At 39.9% G+C, this 19,044-nt stretch overlaps 1 long non-coding RNA gene across 1 annotated transcript; it reads left to right on the top strand.

Moving 5' to 3' along the window:
* The first annotated feature begins 2,459 nt into the window (after positions 1 to 2,459).
* LOC134885894 (uncharacterized) lies at positions 2,460 to 3,354 on the top strand. The gene is made up of 3 exons (XR_010170048.1): positions 2,460 to 2,651; positions 2,874 to 2,978; positions 3,208 to 3,354. It is a non-coding gene; the product is annotated as an uncharacterized LOC134885894 (long non-coding RNA).
* Positions 3,355 to 19,044: the final 15,690 nt, after the last annotated feature.

Below are 19,044 nucleotides of genomic sequence, written 5' to 3'. Positions count from 1 at the left end.
TGCAAACGGTCTATCTGATTCTGAGGCTCCAGATACATTTTCTCAGCGTACTCCATCAGCGATTAGACAATAGTGCTGTAATTAGCGGTATAGCAAAACTAAGCAGCGAACCGATAAAACCACCCGACTGTTTAACCAACCTCTTCTTTTTTCCAATGGCACATTTCTTATTACAAAGTGATTTTATAAGCTCTCGCTTCTTTTTAAGGTAGTTCAACTGTCGTTGAGACAGCGGTATTTTACCTTTAAGCGTGTTGAGCGCTATCTCACAAAAGCCGTGACTAAATCAGTAGATAAAGACAACCTTTCTGTCAAACTTGACAGGTGGTAACACCCCTTTCTCCTAGGCTCCACCCCCTTTAATATTAAATGATAGTGTTTTATATCGCTTTAATATAAAATTTTATATTAAATTTTATATAAATTTATAGTGTTCGATATTAAACCGTATTAAAAATTGTCGCGTAACACCAGTCACAGAGTGTCACACAACACCAGGCGCAGAATGCTCAATAAAGATCACAAGCCAGTTTGTGATGAAAAAATTCACTATTTTGACTAGTCTGTACACTTTGTTATAGTTCACACATTCCAACAATTTAAACATCACGCTTGGTACACATGGTGTAGTTTTAAAAGTCATAATGACTAATGACCATGCCCATTTTCTTAGATGTACGGAAGCATCACACATGGCACTAATTTAAAAACACATTGCTTTTAATGGCCATGAGTGATGAATGATGATCTGACATCTTTTAATGGCCATGAGTGATGAATGATGATCTGACCATGGCCATTTTCTTAGATGTACGGAAGCATCACACATGGCACTAATTTAAAAACATATTGCTTTTAATGGCCAGGAGTGATAAATGATGACAGCACATTTAAAAAAAAAAAAAAAAAGCAGTTTGTTATCTCTGTAGAAGAACATTAGCGCCACCTACAGGTTTATGTGTTGACTCAAATCGGATTTTTCCGTATTTTGGATTAATTAGATATCATAATGAGATATCATGGTGATGAGACCTAAATCTAAGCACAGAATGCATTTGTTACATGTACACATTATACACACATGGATATTTATGGAATCATAAAATAATTTGTATTCATGTACATTAGTTCATAAGTACTTCTGTATAATGCTTTTTATGAATTATTTTTGTTATTAAATAATTTTATTCTAAATTTGGAAGGACAGCCATTCAATCTATACAAGCACTTCAAACACATACCAAATACTTATATATATGCATATATAAGTATTTGGTATGTGCTTGAAGAGCTGAGTATGGCATGTACGGTACCGCTAACAGAATATATCTTTATTGTAACTGAAAAGCATGATTACATTTACTAATGTATAAACCAAAGATTATATGTTTAAAAACCCCGCCCCAGCATCTTGGAAATGTGGGACGGCATACCACAGGTTGGTGGGGGCCATATGGCTCACAGCCATGGCTATAAGAATAGGACACGGCGCTGAATTAGGACAGAGCACTGAGAAGAAAATTCAAATGAACTTGCATCGCTATACACACGTGAAGACATTATGGTAAGTGTTATTATTATTATTTATTATTATTATTATCATTATGGATCTAGCATGTTATATTTTATTTTTTATTATTTTTATTTTACAAATATGGCTGTGAAATAAGTATAATTGTCACCCACTGAAGGTTGTTTAAATATGTGGTAATAGCGCCATCTAGTGGTTCATTTTAGGAATGCACCGACATTTTTATTTTTTTATTTATTTTTTATTTTACAAATATAGCTGTGAATCAATGTGTGTAAAGTGCAGAAAATGATATATGAAATGTTAGGAAGCGCTTCCTAACATTTCAAATATCATTTCTAAACTTTAATCTACAATTGGTATTTAGTAAGTACCATTGGGAGCCGCTTAGTATTGTTAGTAAGTACCATTGGGAGCCGTTTAGTATTGATTAAATTAATTAATATTGTGTATGATAAAACGAGCAGGCTAGTTGATCACACGAACAACAGTCATTTATTTTGGTTTTTAATTAATATGATTGCCTGAATGTTGTTTAAATATGTGTCGAGCACCAGATTTTTTTATTTTTTATTTTACAAATATATCTGTGAATCAATGTGTGTAAAGTGCAGAAATGATATATGAAATGTTAGGAAGCGCTTCCTAACATTTCAAATATAATTTCTGCACTTTAATCTACAATTGGTATTTAGTAAGTACCATTGGGAGCCGCTTAGTATTGTTAGTAAGTACCATTGGGAGCCGTTTAGTATTGATTAAATTAATTAATATTGTGTATGATAAAACGCGCAGGCTAGTTGATCACACGAACAACAGTCATTTATTTTGGTTTTTAATTAATATGATTGCCTGAATGTTGTTTAAATATGTGTCGATCACCAGGCATTTGTTTTGGCTTTAATTAATGTGACTGCCTGAAGGTTATTTAAATATGTGGTAATAGCGCCATCTAGTGGTTAATTTTGGGAATGCACCGACACAGTATTTCATCTAAATCGTTTGACAGATATTAATCGTATCTCATTTTCATTATTGGTTCAGAGACAGACAATGCAGAACATCAACATGTGTACATCTGAATCCGATGATGATTTGCCAAGTTATCAAACGACCCATGGTAAGCTATGTCTATAAATGCCATTGACACGTTTTTATTTATATTTAAAGTTTAAATAGTATGAAATTATAGTCAAGGTCTACAATTTGTTCATTTTTACTTATTTTTAAAAGTTTAAATAGTATGAACGTACAACAGTCTGGATACATTGATAAGTAATTATTAAATAGTAATTATTAAATAATTATTATTTTCTCATTTTTATTTCCCCCGATTTGACAGTAATCACAAATACAGAGAATTTCGATTCGGTTGAAGATAGCCCATTTGGTTTAGATTTCAGCATTATACCCGATTTTACTAATATTTTGGAATTGGCTCCAGCCTGTGAGTAACATGATATTTTTATTTATTTTTTATTTATTTATTTTTTATTATTAGTTTTATTTATTTATTTATTTTTCCACGGCTAAAGAATTAAAAATAAACCTTGTACAGTTGTGCTGATTTGTTGTCAACTGTACACACTTTATATTCTCAATAATGCATCTCTTTTTCATGTTCTAATTTTATACCGTATGTAATATTTATTTTTTTCATTTTTCACCGGCTAAAGATTCCACAAAAATGGATGATGCGACGGCTGACGGTATTCTACGGGACATATTGAACAAACCTGAATATTGTCACAACGCCGCTATAGAGACCAGCAGTGTTGTTGATGAGCGACCGTTTTCCCCCCACGCGACAGGGGGTCGGGCTAAAACATTCGAATATAAAGCAGGTGTGTAATCAAACACTGTTATATGTTATATTGTTATGCTGTGATTTAAATGTTGATTTACGCGCATCGGTGTTTATATTTATTTTATAATATATGTATTACAGATGATGCTGTAGCAAGGCGATATGATCCTACGATACCAGCAGGCCGTGATACCGTCGCGCAAATACACAGGCCTAGTACAAGCGGGAAAACATCAAAACGCACAGCCGCAGCTGAAACGGAGAACCATCATTTCGCAACAGCAGGTGTGTAATCAAACACTGTTATATGTTATATTGTTATGCTGTGATTTAAATGCTGATTTACGCGCATCAACGTTTATATTTATTTTATAATATATGTATTACAGATGATGCTGTAGCAAGGCGATATGATCCTACGATACCAACAGGCCGTGATACCGGCGCGCAAATACACAGGCCTAGTACAAGCGGGAAAACATCAAAACGCACAGCAATCGCTGAAACGGAGAACCATCAATTCGTAACGCCGGCAATTGTACATAACAGACTAAAGGACGTTGCTAGGTCATCGATTATGGTGGTGCATAACGGTTGTATCAACCCGAACAAACGAAGGCCTGCTCGACCAAGAACGAATGAGAGAAGTCATAATTCAGCATTTACAGATCTGAAAAGAAAATTGTCATATTCCGAAAATGATAAGCCGCAACGGAGAAGGATCGCGTTACAAACTGTATCATGCGTAAGTAATGATGTTGCTGTAACATCAAAACACACAGCGTTTAACACTGCAGACCGGGATGTCGCTGGTAATACAAAGACTGTAAAGGTTAAGAGGGCATCGCGTCTCTCAAGAAGTAATGTTAAGCAATTGCAGCAATCAGCGGTAATCACAATTCCAGATACACAGGTTTGTTCTGAAACAGAAACAAGGCACATAGCAGGCATTGGTTTGTTATCAAATATTAACTCAAGAAGTAATGTTAAGCAGTTGTCACAATCCGATGTCATCACTATTCCCGATACACAGGATTGCTCTGAAACAAGACACATAGCTGGTAATCCTGTGATATCAGATATTGATGACATAAATGGGCAAGAGCTTATTACAAACTGTGTAGAGTCAACGACACAAGAACCGCAGAATAGTTCTGATGAAGTATTATCAGCCGTTGCAGGAATACCTGGTAATACTACAACGGTTGATTGTGTAACATCAATGCCCAATATTTTTACAACGACAGCCATGGTACACGCATCGGCTGATGCTTGTGCACCGGCGCGAGGGATAGAGCCCGACATAGTTGATGAATGTCAAAATTCAGAACAATTAGGCCAAGACGCTGAAATACAATTTTACGCGTTGTTGGGTAAGATACGGGAAGATGTTGAGAACATGGGTGTAAAAGCCGGATATTTGTTAAAACACATTAAAAGTGTGAGCCACGGTTGTAAATGTAAACAAGACATTGTTAAAGAAGTTGTTGAGACGTATATGAATGTCATGTCAAAATACATAGATCGGTCGGTTAAGACAACTGAATTTATTAAAGCCAACATACATAATTTTGCAGAAATAAATGAAACTGAGCCGTGACTAGGCATGCTAGGCAATGGTTTGAAACGTGTTTTAAATTTAAATGCCTGTAAAAAAAACCCACGAATTAAACCTTGTTTAACATACAAGATCTCACAGTTATTCCGACCTGCAAAGGTGAAACAGGCTGTAACAACATTAACCAGATTGAGAAAGCGCAAGCGGCACAGGGAACATGTGGTAGGCGGGAAGCAGAGTGCGATGTATGTAGATTTAGATCAATCGCCACCCCAAGCATTACCGAATGACGAATCACAGGCTGACAATATTGAGCGCATTGCAAGCCCCATATATGATGATGCAGGCAGTGTTGAGTCACCCGGTAATGACGAAGGTCGGCAACATGTATACTTGGAGGCGATTAACAGTTATGAACGACAACGACCGTATTTCAGAGCCGTTGAGTACCACAATCACTATCGGTTTGTTAATTTGGACAGGGTTACATCATTTGTAGAGGGGGTTCGAGCCATTCATACGGCTATACAGGCCATGCTCGATGGTGTCCTTGCGGGCGTGGATCCTGCCGACCGCGTTCAGCTTAGATTGGAGGGGGGTGGGTTACACAACGCCATCTATTCGCATCGTAAGCCGCAAGAAACATTAGACGCTGCCAGTTTTTTTAATCAGATTACAAACACGCTTCAAAGTAACGCTGAGTTCTTATTATCCACAGGCTTAAGATTTGTGATCAGTATTTTTAGAAACAGATCAGGATCTGGTTTGACTGGGAGGAGTTTACAACGCCTGCCCCAAAGTTTAATAATAAATAAAAGAAAGAGATATCTCTATGACTTCAGACGCATAGGTAATAACCTGTGTTTGGCCGCTAGCGTCTGTAAACTTCTGGATAAAGGTAACAATGCCAATGATCATGTAATACAGGAGAGAGCGATCCAACTACATAAAGCTTTGAATCTGCCGCTTGATAAAGCGGTCAGCTTTAGCGATGTTGCAATTTTTGAAAATTATTTAAATGTTTCGATCAACCTCCTCTATTACAGTCAAGGGGATTGGAAATACTACAGTACGGACAGTCGTTACAAAGACACGCTGTTTGTGCTATATCACGATTGTCACTTTTATGGGATACTCGATATCAAAGCGTTTCTTGGAGCCCGATATTATTGCATCCGTTGTCATAGCGCTTACCATCATAGAAATAATCACGATTGTCTTTTCTTTTGTAAGGCTTGTAACAGGCCGGATTGTATTGACGATGGTGTGACGGCTTTAAGGTGTTCGGTGTGTAGGGTATTTTGTCGATCAAACGAGTGCTTAGAGCTACACAAAGCTTTAGCTCTTGATCACAAAATATCCTGTCTTGAACATGTATATTGTGACAAGTGTTGTCTCTACAGGCGAACAGATCATAACTGCCGAGGCCTAAAGTGCCCCATTTGTAAGGTGTTCGTTGATGGGTTTTCGAACCATTTGTGCTATATACAAACCATCAAGCCGGAAGAGCCCACAAAGAAATACATCTTTTATGATTTTGAGTGTATGCAGGAGACAGGTGTGCACATACCAAACTACTGTTACGCTTTAACATTAACGGGGGAGAAAGACTGGGAGTTTAAGGGTGTTGCGTGTATCGAAGACTTTGTAAAGACGTTCATGAAACCAAAATTTGAGCATTACACATTCATAGCCCATAATGCAGGTCGCTATGATGCGTATTTTGTGCTGCGCCAGCTGATTAAGGAGAAATTAAAGATGGAATTATTATCTAGAGGCGGCAACATAATGTGCATCACGGTAAAAGATTTGAAGATAAGATTTATCGACTCTTTAAATTTTTTACCCATGCGGCTTAGCAAGTTACCAAAGGCGATGGGGTTTGACGGTACCAAAGGTTATTTCCCACATTTTTTTAACACAGCTGATAACCAAAATTACATAGGCGCTATGCCATCAATAGAGTATTTTGGTCCACAATACATGATGCCTGATGAATTATCTGAGTTTACAGCCTGGTATAAACAGCATGTACACAAACCGTTTAACTTTCAAAAAGAGCTTGTACGATATTGTAAAGAAGATGTGAAAATATTACAAAAAGCTTGTGATGCTTTCAGATCGGCTGTTATAGCCATGACAGAACAGGAATTTCTAATAACAAAGAAGAAAAAAAAGGTTGTGGTTAAACGTCACATCGAAGCTTTTCAATTAGTCACGTTGGCTTCCGTATGCATGGCCATGTACCGTTGTAAATTTTTACAGGAAAAGACACTGGCCCTTGTACCGGGTGATAACTATCACAAGACTCAGAAGCGTTACTCAACGCCAGCCATACAGTGGTTAATGTACATAGAACACAAAGAAGGTGTGAGTATAAGACACGCTTTACAAGGGGGCGAGAAAAAAGTTGGTAAATACAGCCTGGATGGTTACGCCGTGATTAACGGAACACCCACTGCATTTGAATTCCAAGGTTGTTTTTACCACGGCTGTGGTGCTTGTTACAACGCCGATGATAAAAACAAACTGACTAAAACGACCTACGGTCAATTACACCACAAGACGCAGGTAAAGTTGCACTACCTTAAACGTTGTGGATTTCAGATACGTGAAATCTGGGGTTGTGAATGGAAGTCTATGCTAGATTCTGATGCGGATCTACAGGCTTTTCTGAAGGGCAAAGAATTACCCGAACCCTTGGAGCCGCGTGATGCTCTTTATGGCGGGCGCACAAACGCCATAAAGCTGTATCACAAAACAGGCTGTGATGAAAAAATTCACTATTTTGACTTCACCTGTTTGTACCCATATGTTAACAAAACCAAAACGTATCCTATACAGCACCCACGCATTATTTATAATGACTTTGGTGATGTCACAAAGTATTTTGGTTTTGCCAGGGTTAAAGTTTACCCGCCTCGTGGCCTATTTTTTCCGGTTCTGCCGGTTAAAATGGGTGGCAAGTTAATGTTTCCATTATGTCGCACATGCGCTGAGTCTGGACAGACTGAGCCGTGCGTTCATGATTCAGAAAAACGTGCACTCATCGGTACATGGTGTACCGTGGAACTAAACTTGGCTGTAGAAATGGGGTACATGGTGTGTAAAATCTATGAGGTGTGGCATTTTGATGAGAGCTCTGACAAATTGTTTTCAGGCTACATTAAAACGCACCTCAGGGATAAACAAGAGGCCTCTGGTTATCCCGAATGGTGTACAGACACCGAGAAACTCCAAGAGTATATAGACGCCTATCAAAAAAATGAAGGCGTGTCTTTACGACCCGATCACATAGAAATCAATCCCGCTAAAAGACAAATTTCAAAATTGTTTTTAAATTCCTTATGGGGTAAATTTGGTCAACGTAGCAACATGCCCAATACGTGTCTAGTGACCGATCCCGACAAACTTTTTGAATACGCGTTCTTACCGTACTATGACGTGTCCGCTTTGGACTTTGTTGACGATGATACAGTTATGGTAAATTGGAAGTATGCCAAAGATCATTACACCAGGGGCGCAATTTCAAATGTGACTATAGCCATCTTTACAACGGCTTATGCACGTGTTGAACTGTACAAACTACTGTATAGATTACAAGATAGATGTCTTTATCACGACACAGATTCTGTAATTTTTGTCAGTAGACCCGGTGACTGGTGTCCGCCATTGGGTGATTATTTAGGCGAGTTGACCAGCGAACTACCCACAGGCACCCATATAACAGAATTTGTCTCAGCCGGTCCCAAGTCATACGGCTATCGACTAAACAACGGAAAGACCTGTTTAAAAGTTAAAGGTATAACGCTCAATGTTGATAATGCGCAGCACGTTAACTTTGACAGCCTGAAAGAACTGGTCTTAGATTATCCTTTAAATCCCGAAGGCGATGACCAGAAAAAGGTTGTGATCCGTCAACCCGGTATAGTACGTGGGAAAAAGTGCTGGCAGATAGAGACGCGTACTTTGCAGAAGACGCAAAGGTGTGTTTATACTAAACGGTCTCTTACGGACAACTTCACAACACTGCCGTTCGGCTATTAAGATGGACACCAGATTTCAGCACCCTTTCTCATGTATTTTAGCGGGTCCGTCCAATTCGGGTAAAAGTTATTTTGTGAAAACACTGTTGCAACACGCTGCAACACATATGACTCATGTACCTGATAATGTTGTTTGGTTTTACACCTGTTGGCAGCCTATATACGACTAACTTCTGCGTGATTACCCCGGTACGCGTTTTATAGAGGGCTTACCAGAATCTTTTAGCGATGATCAACTTTTTCCCCCTGATAAGATTAATTTAACAGTGATTGATGATTTGATGGACGCGGCAAGTAATAATTCTGAGGTTGAGAAAGCTTTCACAAAGTATGTACACCATCGTAATCTCAGTATCCTGTACCTTGTCCAAAACATATTTTGTCAAGGTAAAAAGAGCAGAACTATACATTTAAACACAAAATATATGGTCCTGTTCAAAAACCCCAGGGATAAAATGCAGGTGGGCATTCTGGCTAGACAAATGTACCCATCGAAACATCGTTTTTTTCTCGAAGCCTATGAATCCGCGACGGCTGCCCCTTATGGTTATTTACTGGTTGATTTAAGAAACAACGCTCTTGACGATTATCGTTTACAAAGCGGCTTATTCCCACCAGACACGCCTGTCGCTTTTGTCCTTAAGAAGCGTGGTTCTATAAAGCTATAACCGTACAACCTTTAGTCATTTGTTGTCATTCTAACAACGGTGAACATGTCTGGGCGGATAAGATGTAATTGGGTGCTTTTAAAAACGTTAATTAAAGCAACACCATTCCAAAGAAATGCTATTTTATCCAACGCTTCAAACGATTTAGTCACGGCTATTTGTGTGATAGCGCTCAACACGCTTAAAGGTAAAATACCGCTGTCTCAACGACAGTTGAACTACCTTAAAAAGAAGCGAGCACTTATAAAATCACTTTGTAATAAGAAATGTGCCATTGGAAAAAAGAAGAGGTTGGTTAAACAGTCGGGTGGTTTTATCGGTTCGCTGCTTGGTTTTGCTATACCACTAATTACAGGACTATTGTCTAATCGCTGATGGAGTACGCTGAGAAAATGTATCTGGTACCTCAGAATCAGATAGACCGTTTACATAATAAACCGAACAGCGACGACATACGTAAAACAGCAACGCATGGTCTAGATGTAGAGATCGTGAAAATACTACAGAATAATGATTTATCAGAATATGAAAAAGCAAAGCGATATACAATGTTGTTGCAGAGATACCTGGTGTTGAGTAAACAGGCTGATAGTGAAATGTCAACCTTAGCTCTTTTATCACCCGTTGCAAAATCGGTCGATGAATCAAATAATACGACACAGCCTATTGCACCCGATGCTGTTTATCATGAGCTTTTGAGCGGTGTTAATGACCAGTATAAGAAAAACTGTGAAATACTATTGAGTAAAATGACACGCTCTAAACACATCACAGACTGGAACAGTAAAGGGGAGTTTCTGTACAAAGGCGTCACTGTGCCTGGTTCCAACATGTTAGATTTAATAATAAGCATCACGCAAAGTAACGGTGTGTCGATCCGTAATATACCGAATGGGTGGCCTGAATTTATGCGGGCAATGTCTGAATTGAATATTCCCTCAACCGTCATAGCCAATGCGGCAAATAGAATGTGTTTAGAACGATTAAAAGCTGAGAAGCAGGAGGACTCTGATGGCGCTGTGACATCGCCCATGTCGTTACAAACCCTTAACAAAGGTCGAATAAATATTTTAAGTCCCCCAGGTTTAACAACACCGCACGGTTACTTACTGCCTAGGAAAAGATCCGTAAATCTATTTCAGGATTCACAGTGGCTGAAACTATAACATATAACTAATTTATAATATTTTTATACACTGTATTTTGTGTTGGTATTTGCGCCACAATGTTTAACTTATGTCAATAATATTTTATGTAATGTTTTAAATGCTTCTTTACCGTGTTATATATATATATATATATATATATATATATCAATAAAATATGCTTATGCTTTATAAAACAACGTTTTGTTCTTTGTTTCTATTGCTGTAAACGGAAGAAATTTCAAGCACGCGATATAAAGTTTAATAAACAACGTTGTTTATTAGAAAAACATCATAGATATGATGCGTTGTACATAAAACGTATCAAACAGAATGTTGATTACAAGTTACACAAACAATACAATGTTGTGCGTAACACGCTTCACACACAGCGTTGTGCGTGAAACGTTTTATGTACAACGTGCCATAGTTATGACACGTTGTACATAAAACGCTTCACGCACAGCGTTGGTTACAAGTTACACAATTCTGTATATATCTATATGCATAATGACTCAGACAATGGCTTCTTGGGAGTCGTCTTACAAAATTTGAAACAAAACAATTATTACGTTTTGTGTCATCACTAAAACGGGCCAGTACATCCACATATTTGTATTTTTTACACATGTAAAATATAAAGTATATGCAATATTGACCGCAAACGGTACTGTTAAAATTTTGCAACTGCTTATTTTGGTGATAAACACTTTTTGAATTCAAGTTTAAAAAATTTATTATTGCTTTTGGGAATAGGGGGCTGTCAGGGGCTAACCCGTAAGAATCAAAAAAGTAACATTCACGCTGTTCGTTAAAATAAACGGCCAACCAGTGCTCACCCGGCTGCCCGCTGCTATGCGTATTGATTACAAACGCGCAGGGATATTGCGACAGTTTACTGACCGGTAACATATTGCACGGATACGTTCCTTTAAAAATATGCCTTGTGCTTTGCACGGCGTACAGAATACAGTTTATCTGTAATGTGTTCATTTTTTCAGCAGCGTAGTGTTAGTTTATTTCATTTATAGATAATCGTACAGCACATCGCGCCTTTGATTAATCTCGATGATGTTATCAAATAGAGCGTATATTATCACATTGACTGTCCGGTCCAACGCTTCTGCAAAGCGGAATTCGGCACGTAGATTGCCTCTTCTTATCAGGGAAAGGTGTTCTCCACACTCCTGTTCTGGTGAAAGGTCAAAAGCAAATAGCGTGTAGCCCCTGAGGTACTCTTCGCGGTCAATCAGTATACCATTGTCAGATTTCTGCTTATTTGTGATCTGTATGAGTGACATATACTCTCTTACAGCATTACCGCTTTCAAAGTCGGGTTGAAATGGCTTGGCGGGGTGCGGCGTTCCATCCAGATAAAGGGACGCAAAACTTACATTTTTATGTTCAAAGCACAGGGGGTTCCGGTTATGGATTCCTGAAAATGATTCGTTATCCACGAAACCGGCTATAACTGTTTTCGGCACTTGTCCTAAAAATACATTTTCTAGATTAAATACTCTACTGCCTGTTGGTACGCTGTAGATTTTCATCCCAACGCGGTCAATCGCGTATTTCGCGTTACCGTTTAACAGAGCCTGCGCGTGCCCAATCCGCACGGCCGGTGAGACCTGAACTCTTTTCACGAACAGGGATGCAGCTGTGATCTGTATTTTAAAGGCGTCCGCCTCAGACGACATTAAGCAGAATGCGTCTTTGTTTCTGGTTAGTTTAATCTTCAGATCAACGGCGTTTAAAATTAGTTTATGTTGATGGAAAAGGTCGCAGTGAAGCGGGCCTAGCAGTTCAACAGTGCGACTCTGCGCTGTTGCGCCTGCTCGTTTTTTGAAACCCGTATTCGGCCCGTCCAGCGCCGTGTTGTTAAATTCACCATCCGCATCTTTGTAAAATAATCCTGTTGTGTGTTTTGTTGACAATGCATCCGAGCTGTAATTCAATATAGTCTCAATGTACGCGTGGTATGCGTAAAGATTGTTGGATTGTGATATGAGCCTGTCGCCCAAAGTTACATCCACTTGGTTGAATAAAGTCGCTATTGGGTAATTAATAAGTGCGACCCGCGCCCCTTGCGGTATCGGCGTGTTATCGGTTCGTACGATCTTGCATGTCACGTACAACAGCGTGTTGTTCAGATCGTAGTAGTGTTCACCGCTGGCTGCTATATAAAATTCAAGCGGAGCTGTGTCGGATAACGCCGCTAAAGGTTGAACTTCGACGTATAGACTTTTCTCTATGCTAGTTTGTGTCGGGGGCACGTCAAAAAGATCCAGCTCTGTTTTTGCACATTCAACGGATTCGTGGTGTATGAAAGACATGTTTAAAAAATATCACCAACGGCACTCTTCGGCTTTCTCTTCTTCTTTGAGTTGCGTCGTCTCTGTTTTTTATTTAAAAAGGGTATGTCCCAAGGCGGAAGCGTTATCATACGCTTCCGTTTTCTTTTAGACACGCCTTTTCTTGTATATATTAGTCCTGAACCGTCTTGCTTTGCTTGGTTCGCCTCGTGTATCTTATTCACAACGGCCGTTGTGGCTTGCCCGATAACATCTTTCGCTATATTACGAACCGCTGTCTTCATATGCGGTTTAGCCAACTCTAAACCTCTCCGGAAAAGAGGAACAGCTTTTCTGAAAAGACTTCGAAAAATACCGCCTAAACCGCAGCCGTACATGTATGCGCTGCCGTGAAAACCTGGTAATCCATTACCGGCTTGAGATTTATAATATTGCGTATAGAGGCCCGGATCGCCATAATTTTTTAACAGCGACCATTCTGCTTAGTTAATAAAATTCAGTTTTGCGGCGTCTGAAGTGTAGCTTCACGATCGCTTTCCCAAACTTAACTTAAATGCCATGTTCTCGTTTTGGTCGTTCTTTATCTCTATGGCTATCGTGTCAAAATGTGTTTTGCACAATGGTACGTAATCGGGTTTCTCGTATCGTATTGTGACAACCTCATTGTTATAACCCTTCATTTCAACAGTGCGAAGTAGCGGTACATAACTATCCCCGACCCGTTGGTGTTCGATAATGTCTGTGTACACGTACATCGTATATTGGCCTCCTTTGATGTCGGCGCAAGGTTTAGAAATATTAGTTTTAGGCTGTAAACCCAGTATCCATGTCAGCTTAGAACCGGCGTGGATTTGATACAACAGTTTACTGTCACATGTTACAACGCGTGCAAATGGATCATACGTTAGTCTTAATCCAACGTCCAGTTTCAGTTGTACAATTTCAGCGTTGATTACGTTCAGTAACGCCTCGATTGTTTCATAAAAACCGGGTTTAATGCACAAACTCGCGACTCTCGCCACCGGCTGGTCCGCCGTTCCATCCCATGATAATTGCAGTCTACAATCTTGTAAATCCAATGTATTCCACGTATGCGGGTATTGTATCTCAGTAAGTGCCACTTCCCATTCGCCATTTAAGTCTATCAGTTTAGCCAACTTTGTCGTATAGTTAGAAATCTTATTTTGCGGGAAGGTAACAGCCGATGCGTTGCTGGGTAAGGTTATGTAGAACGACTTGTCATCCATCGCTCGTCTTGTTTAGATACTGATGATCTTTATATGTCTTTTATCACCGATGCTGCGACCCAACTGTTAAATTTTGCGGGGTACCCGCGCCACTTGACTAACGCGTATTTAAGGCCTCTGACCGTCTTATTTTTTTAAATCTTTTCCACTTTGTAAACTCTGTTATAGTTTTTTGGTATGCTTTGAAGCTCTTCGGGGTAAAAACTACCTGTTATAACTTCACCATACAGATCTGACAACTTATAAAGCGGTTTAATCCCTTTAGTGTTCACACTATGTACAACAAAAATCTCCTCAGAAAAGCTCTGTTCGTAACCTTTCTGAAATATGTCCTTATATTTAGAAATACGGACGTGGTCACCGATTCCTAAACAAACTGGGGCTTTCTTACTTCTAAAGTAATCACCGTAGGTCGTTTTGAAGACACTCAATGCGTTAGAGTCATTCACATCGTTTGGAGCGCACTTAATCGTTCTATGGTATATGTTATTATAGCTGCGTATGAAGTCTTGTAAAACGTCTATATATCTGTAGGTATTCTTTGCCGTGAAATAGCGCTTCATGCGTGTTTTTAAAGTCCTATTGAAGCGCTCTATAACAGCCGCTTTCACATCGTTATTGGTCGTGAAATGATTTATACCGTATTTTTCTAACACCTTTTTTAGGTTTCTGTTTAGAAACTCTTTACCATTATCGGTTTGTAGCTTCATCGGCACATCACCGCGCTGGAATATTTTTTCAAAAGCATTAGCGACCGTTGCTGCATTCTTAGCGGTCAGACTTTCACCCCACACCCTCTTACTGAATATATCGATGATTGTTAATATGTATTTAACGCCATCGTTGTATTTTGACAAATCTATCAGCGAGACCAAATCGCATTGCCACTGTTGGTTTATACCCGATACACAAATCATGTTCCTTTTATAGGTTTTTTCTTGCTGGCTTGTGCAGCTTGTATGCGTCTTGTTCTTGTAACCACTTTCTTATGTCGGATCTTTTAAATTTATTTTTAACCGACCCATAATATTTATCAATGCCGCTAAAACTACCTGGTTTTAACACTGTGTAATATGCATCTTTCATCCGCCTGATTTGACGCGCTGCGTTGCGTGACACTCTGCGACTGGTGTTACGCGACAATTTTTAATACGGTTTAATATCGAACACCATAAATTTATATAACATTTAATATAAAATTTTATATTAAAGCGATATAAAACACTATCATTTAATATTAAAGGGGGTGGAGCCTAGGAGAAAGGGGTGTTACCACCTGTCAAGTTTGACAGAAAGGTTGTCTTTATCTACTTAAATCGTTTGAAGAGTTGGATAAAATAGCGTTTCTTTGGGTTGGGGTTGCTTTAATTAACGTTTTTAAAAGCGCCCAATTACGTGTTATCCGTCCCGACATGTTCACCGTTGTTAGAATGACAACGAAATGACTAAAGGTTGTACGTTTATAGCTTTATAGAACCACGCTTCTTAATGACAAAAGCGACAGGTGTGTCTGGTGGGAATAAGCCGCTTCGTAAACGATAATCGTCAAGAGCGTTTTCTTAAATCAACCAATAAATACCCATAAGGGGCCTCCGTCGCGGATTCATAGGATTCGAGAAAAAAACGATGTTTCGATGGGTACATTTGTCTAGCCAGAATGCCCACCTGCATTTTATCCCTGGGGTTTTTGAACAGGACCATATATTTTGTGTTTAAATGTATAGTCCTGCTCTTTTTACCTTGACAAAATATGTTTTGGACAAGGTACAGGTTACTGAGATTACGATGGTGTACATACTTTGTGAAAGCTTTCTCAACCTCAGAATTATTACTAGCAGCGTCCATCAGATCATCAATCACTGTTAAATTAATCTGATCTTAGGGGGGAAAAGTTGATCATCGCTAAAAGACTCTGGTAAACCCTCTATAAAACGCGTACCGGGGTAATCACGCAGAAGTTGGTCGTATATAGGCTGCCAACAGGTGTAAAACCAAACAACATTATCAGGTACATGAGTCATATGTATTGCAGCGTGCTGCAACAGCGTTTTCACAAAATAACTTTTACCCGAATTGGACGGACCCGCTAAAATACAGGAGAAAGGGTGCTGAAATCTGGTGTCCATCTTAATAGCCGAACGGCAGTGTTGTGAAGTTGTCCGTAAGAGACCGTTTAGTATAAAAACACCTTTGCGTCTTCTGCAAAGTACGCGTCTCTATCTGCCAGCACTTTTTCACACGTACTATACCGGGTTGACGGATCACAACCTTTTTCTGGTTGTCGCCTTTGGGGTTTAAAGGATAATCTAAGACCAGTTCTTTCAGGCTGTCAAAGTTAACGTGCTGCACATTATCAACATTGAGCGTTATACCTTTAACTTTTAAACAGGTCTTTCCGTTGTTTAGTCGATAGCCGTATGACTTGGGACCGGCTGAGACAAATTCTGTTATATGGGTGCCTGTGGGTAGTTCGCTAGTCAACTCACCTAAATAATCACCCAATGGTGGGCTCCAGTCACCGGGTCTACTGACAAAAATGACAGAATCTGTGTCGTGATAAAGACATCTATCTTGTAATCTATCCAGTAGTTTGTACAGTTCAACACGAGCATAAGCCGTTGTAAAGATGGCTATAGTTACATTTGAAATTGTGCCCCTGGTGTAATGGTCTTTGGCATACCTCCAATTTACCATAATGGTATCATCGTCAACAAAGTCCAAAGCGGACACATCATAGTACGGTAAGAACGCGTATTCAAAAAGTTTGTCGGGATCGGTCACTAGACACGTATTGGGCATGTTGCTACGTTGGCCAAATTTATCCCATAAGGAATTTTAAAACAATTTTGAAATTTGTCTTTTGGCGGGGTTGATTTCTATGTGATCGGGACGTAAAGACACGCCTTCATTTTTTTGATGGGCGTCTATATACTCTTGGCGTTTCACGGAGTCTGTACACCATTCGGGATAACCAGAGGCCTCTTGTTTATCCCTGAGGTGCATTTTAATGTAACCTGAAAACAATTTGTCAGATCTCTCATCAAAATTCCACACCTCATAAATTTTACACACCCTGTACCCCATTTCTACAGCCAAGTTTAGTTCCACGGTACACAATGTACCGATGAGTGCCCGTTTTTCTGAATCATGAACGCACGGCTCAGTCTGTCCAGACTCGGCGCATGTGCGACATAATGGAAACATTAACTTACCGCCCATTTTAACTGGCAGAACCGGAAAGAATAGCCCACGAGGCGGGTAACCTTTAACCCTGGCAAAACCGAAATACTTTGTGACATCACCAAAATCCTTATAAATGATGCGCGGGTGTTGTATAGGATACGTTTTGGTTTTGTTAACAAAAGGGTACAGGCTGGTAAAGTCAAAATAGTGAATTTTTTCATCACAATCTGTTTTGTGATACAGCTTTATGGCGTTCGTGCGTCCACCATAAAGAGCATCACGTGGCTCCAAGGTTTCGGGTAATTTTTTACCCTTCAGAAAATCCTGTAGATCCTCATCAGACTCTAGCATAGACTTTCATTCACAACCCCAGATTTCACGTATCTGAAATCCACATCGTTTAAGGTAGTGCAACTTGACCTGCGTCTTGTGGTGCAATTGACCGTAGGTCGTTTTAGTCAGTTTGTTTTTATCATTGGCGTTGTAACAAGCACCACAGCCGTGATAAAAACAACCTTGGAATTCAAAAGCTGTGGGTGCACCGTTAATCACGGCGTAACCATCCAGGCTGTATTTACCAACTTTCTTCTCGCCCCCTTGTAAAACGTGTCTTATACTCACACCTTCTTTGTGTTCTATGTACATTAACCACTGTATGGCAGGCGTTGAGTAACGCTTCTGGAGTCTTGTGATAGTTATCACCCGGTACAAGGGCCAGTGTCTTTTCCTGTAAAAATTTACAACGGTACATGGAAATGCAGACGGATGCCAACGTGACTAATTGAAAAGCCTCGATGTGACGTTTAACCACAACCTTTTTATTCCCTTCGTTATTAGAAACTCCTGTTCTGTCATGGCTATAACAGCCGATCTGAAAGCCTCACAAGCTTTTTGTAATATTTTCACATCGTCTTTACAATATCGTATGAGCTCTTTTTGAAAGTTAAACGGCTTGTGTACACACTGTTTATACCAGTGACGTGCGGTGATGTCAGTGGCTGGTGAGGCACTGCAGCCATAATGTCCGCCGAGTCCCGCCGATGATCCCTACTGCAGCCGAGCCAATGCCCGCTACTGCCCCTGAGCCGATGTCTGCTACTGCCACCGTCCCTGTTGCCCGCTACCCCCGCCACTAATGGCCGACACCCCCGCCAATGGCTTACAAAATCGCCCACCATCTACTGCCCTGGCCCCCCGCCACTAATTTGCATCTCAGTCCGATGCCGCCGCCAGTGCCCGCAGCCTGCCTGCTCATCAAACTTGTGATGAGCAGGTGGCAAATATATTGTTAATTTTTATCAAATAAAAAATAAAAACTAGTCTTTGGGACTGGGGAGGGAGTGGAAGGAGGACATGAATGCAATTTTGTTGTACAGTGCTTCTATTAACTTAATAGTGGCGTGTGTGTCGGGCTATTAAGTTAATGGAAGAACTGGACAACAAAATAGCCAGCAGTGGGTGGGAGAGGGTAATGCCAGGGAGAGGGTGACGGCAATGTGTGACGGAGAGGGTGACGCCAGAGAGAGGGAGACAGCAATGGGTGACAG

This window comes from Pseudophryne corroboree, chromosome 1 (genome assembly GCF_028390025.1).
Source record: "Pseudophryne corroboree isolate aPseCor3 chromosome 1, aPseCor3.hap2, whole genome shotgun sequence".
NCBI lineage: Eukaryota > Metazoa > Chordata > Amphibia > Anura > Myobatrachidae > Pseudophryne > Pseudophryne corroboree.
This window is presented reverse-complemented; position numbering and strand designations above follow the sequence as displayed.